The sequence below is a fragment of the Atta cephalotes genome (genome assembly GCF_000143395.1).
Source record: "Atta cephalotes unplaced genomic scaffold scaffold00016, whole genome shotgun sequence".
Classification (NCBI taxonomy): domain Eukaryota; kingdom Metazoa; phylum Arthropoda; class Insecta; order Hymenoptera; family Formicidae; genus Atta; species Atta cephalotes.
In genome coordinates, this window is record NW_012130080.1 from 5,695,784 (window position 1) to 5,700,405 (window position 4,622).

General features: G+C 33.7%; 1 protein-coding gene across 1 annotated transcript in view; it reads left to right on the forward strand.

Annotated features, from left to right (window-relative positions):
- Nucleotides 1–4,622, forward strand: part of LOC105618383 (hemicentin-2-like) — a 37,124-nt gene that overhangs the window by 21,220 nt on the left and 11,282 nt on the right. The gene's annotated exons all lie outside the window — the stretch shown is intronic.

Genomic DNA, 4,622 nt, shown 5'->3' on the forward strand with positions numbered 1-4,622 from the left:
CCTCCTCTTCCTTCCCCCTCCCCCTCCCTCTCTCTCTCTCTCTCTCTCTCTCTCTCTCTCTTTCTAGTGAAATCTGATCGATTCAATCGCTTTACCACCCAGCATTTACTTGTCATCTTGATGTCCGATAATGTGCCAATTATACAACGAATTCTGTCACTCATATACCCACACCTTACCACATTTGTTGCCCTTTCCCGTTACTATCGTTGTTATGACAAACGCACGATAAACATCGAGGCTACAGTGGCGAAAGGGACACAAACCACCGTTGGTTTCCGCGTTCATATCGCGGGACCTGTTAAATAATTTACCATAAATTGGCTCGCACTACTCGACATGCCTATATTCGTCCTATTTTCGCGTCCTTTCTCTATCGCTTCATCTACTTCCGTCTAATTCTCTCCCACCGCGTATCTCCGGTAGGTTCACCACTCTGTGTTCTTCCTACATGCGCCTGTGTACATCCGCCCCGTGTGCCATCCTCACCCTCAGTTCCTCGGTTTGCCTTCTTCGTCATACCCGGCGCGTGTTTGTTCAGTCGGTGGTTTCGGGGGAAAGGTACGGTATGACGCCGTTTTCCCGGATGCGGCGGTAAAGGAGCCGGCACCACGTTTGCACATCGCCCAATGTTTACACGCGCGGCTCCGGACGAGTTACCGACGTTACGAAGTTAAATAGGCTAGTGATAATAATCATCGTGGACAAGCAAAATTTATGACTTCTTAATGAGTTTAAACACTGTTCATTAATGGCTATTGTCATTTACAGATACACACGCTCGAATAAAGTTATGAATAGAAAAAAATTTTATACAATAGAAGTTATCTATATTTTCCTATAGGAAAATATAAATAATCTCTATTGTGTAAAATTACTCTTAAAAAACATTAAATTAATAAAGTACTAAATTTTTAAAAGATAATTATTTATTCTTTTAGAACGGGCCTGTCCAATTTGAGTTCCGGAGCCGAAAAGCTATCAACGCAAAAATATTGATGTGAATAAGACTGCGAGGATTATAAAATATTAATATATGTCTGAGCGACGCTTATCAACATTTTACAGTCCTTGAAATCTTACTCACTTTGAATCTTTTTACATCGATGATTTTATATATTGATTCCGGAGTTCAAATTAGACAGATCTGTTCTAAAAAAAAAAAACGGATTAAAACTATGAGAGCCGAACTTTAAACTGATAGATTGTCTTTGTCATTGATGTACATATATGATTATATAGAATTTGTATTCCATTAAATGTCTAAAAATAAATTAAAAAGTTTTATTTGTTTTTTTCAAGAAGTCTACATATTTACATGTTTATCGCATTTACACTCTAAAAAATACTGGTGATGTGAATTTAACATTTTAAGTAGAACATAAAAGAAAGTCACAATAATAATAATAATATCATAAAGATATCATGAGTTTATGTAATTGGTCCAACAATATTGAGCCAAAAATATAAAGAATTTTTTATTTTTACCCAATATTGGTGAAATATTAAAAAAATAATGTATAGCCAATATTGGGCAAATATTGGTTCAATAATATTGGGCCAATATTGGAGATACAATTTTTTTTAAACAAATAGAGATCGAGCTATAGATCATTATCATCTTCTATCTTAGTTAATAAATACCTGTGTATAATATCACTTATAAGTTTACTTTTGAACATCAAATGACATGTGATATCATTATGATTTAGTTATGACTCTGTGTTCTGTGTAAAATGTAATCATACGGCGTCTATACAGAGTGTCCCAAAATTGTCGTGACTCAAAATATTGTACTATATAACTACAAAATAATTTTCAAAAAATTAAATAAAAAATTGTTTATAAATTTTTATTTTAATCAATAATTTCAGAAATATAAGGATTTAAATGTGATCATATCTTACAGATACGATTAAATAATCACCTACGAGTATTAATAAACTCATCACTAATACTGCGCGCAACTCATAGACAGTTGGCTTAAAATAAAAATTTACAATTAACTTTTTATGTAATTTTTCGAGAATTTCTTGCTATAGTATTTTGAGTTACGAAATTTGAGACATCTTGTATTGCTAATATTAACCCCAACAGGAATGGATTTAACAGGGATTTTAAATCCATGTCATGATGATTTTGATATAGACACTAGGAGTTATAAATACTATGTTAATGTTAATATTAATACTGATATGATAAGAATTATATAGACGCTTTATGATGTTCAATTTACACCGATATTTTTTACAGTGTACTATTTATATGCAGAAACTGAATCAACAATTGATACTATTTATATGCAGAAACTGGGTCAACAATTGGTAATGTGCTCAAGATAAAAAAAGATAACTGACGATTCCCTATTGAAAAATGAAATATTCGTTCAATGTCCTGTTTTCCCCCTTTCGCGGCGACTGAGAAAGTACGTAAAGAGCATTTTGTCAAAGTTTTCTCAGTACATTCTTTATCTTGGCAAGAAAGTTGCACCTCGTATTTGTACGACGGCGCTCGTGCGCGAAAGTACTATTCGTTCTTTATGGATTTAAGAGAATACGTAACGGCGTGATTGTTAGTTTGGAAATTAATGGTTTTAGCTTGATAATTCTTATTAGTAATTAAAACGCACGTTTAACTTTAAGTTACGAAAATCGTTTAAGAAATATGTATCTATTGTGTATAGACTGAAAATTCCATTTCATTCCAGTTTCTCTCTACATTCAACGCGATATATGTGTATAAAAATATGCGAAATACTGCAATTTCCGCAACTTCAACGCCAGTTCATTCTTCAATCGCTACCTGTCTTCTTTTTATTGCTTCCCGGATGTGCTGGTTTCTTCTTTCCGTATGTTTGGCTGGAACTCGGTTTGTCAACGATGCCTGAGTCTACAGAAAACAAGTCGCATCCACGTTTGCGCATTACAGTGTTTACAGCGATGTTTTGATCAAATTACGAAGCTCGCACTTTCAAGCTAGCGAATGGCTGCAGCGCAAATTGAATTTTTGCGTATTAGAAAATAGTTGATGAAAACATCAATATCATGATGCGTTCGAGCTCTCATAAAGAGAAAGAAATGCTATGATAGTTTGCGAAAAATAGCAAAATATTACTGAAATAATATCTCGTTGCGTTTCAACCGTTGCAGTTGTGTCAATAAATACATTGAAAAAATGATTTTACTAAATTTCTAAAAATATAGCTAGATACAAATCTAAAAATAATTAAGCCATCAAAATAATTATATAAAATAAATATATCGGTCAGTGGGTAGTTATAAGTGATCCAATTATTGGATGAGACAAAAATTTTGAATACTAAATTTTTAATGATATGTATGACTCTAAATAAATTCGTTATTCATGACAATTTAATAAGACGAATTTATTTAAAATTATACATTATTAAAAATTTAATATTAAAAATTTTTGTCATTTCGTCCGATAATTGGATTATGCCCATTGGTACATTTATCTTAGATCAAATAATGCAGGACTCTTAATTTTTAAAAAACAATACAAGAGGGCACATAAGAGTCGACGTAATTAAATATAAATGTAAGCACTATAATATAATATGATAAATTAAATGTATAAAACAATTCTATAAATAACACATATTATATTACATATTTTCGGTTCTTGGATTGAGTCATGCTCAGATAATATAAAATTCACAATCTTAAAATTCATTTCTGTCATCATAGAAAAATAGTGATGAAATTTTCCAATTTATATAGTGATATTGAATATCTCACGGAGACCATGAATTACTTGCAAGCGATTTATTGACCGATTGTTCGGAATTTCATGATACATTTATCTTAGTTCAAGTTGCGATTACTAGAATGTTAAAACTTTTTGCAACATGCGTTTATTATTGCATTCTCTTGGCATAGTTATTAAAATATGATTATTATTGCATACCGGGACGTCAACGATCACGCGAATCTACTGTAAATTTATATCAGTATTCACAGAGCGATGTCAGTAAACTCGATCCATCCACCAATCAATACGTCACCAATCAGTACATTACTTCGCATCCACTCTTCACATCGTATAGCATGTTTAAATCTGTATTCGCGGTTCCATGTATACATGGGCGCAGGTAATGCGGTGTATTACCGATCCACGACGGCGTTCGTGTTTGCTTTGAATAATTACTTCGGGATCGTCGTGTCGGCGGATACGTATGCGTCCCGTGTTACCCGAGAAACGGATATTCGCCACGCTCTCAAGTAAACGCGATACACGTGGCGCGTGCGAGAGCACACTCGCACACTCACATACATCGTGGACAGACGTACGTACGTACACTCGTATATATGCATACAGAATACGTAAGCATCTGCGTACGCTGTGTCGATGGTTCATTGTCTAAGTCATCAATTTACGAGATTCAGGGGAAGATTTAACGAGGTAATAGGATTCGCCGGTGCTATTAACATTTTAATTGCAGCATTAACGACTCCCTTCCCACCTTTCGTAACGTTTAATCGGCATGTTTGCAACCGATTATTTTCATAATGTTTGATCATTAATGTGGATTCGATATGATTTCTAAATATTGAACTTGTCACGTCGCTTTTCAAATAATTTTTATAAAATCCATTCGGCGC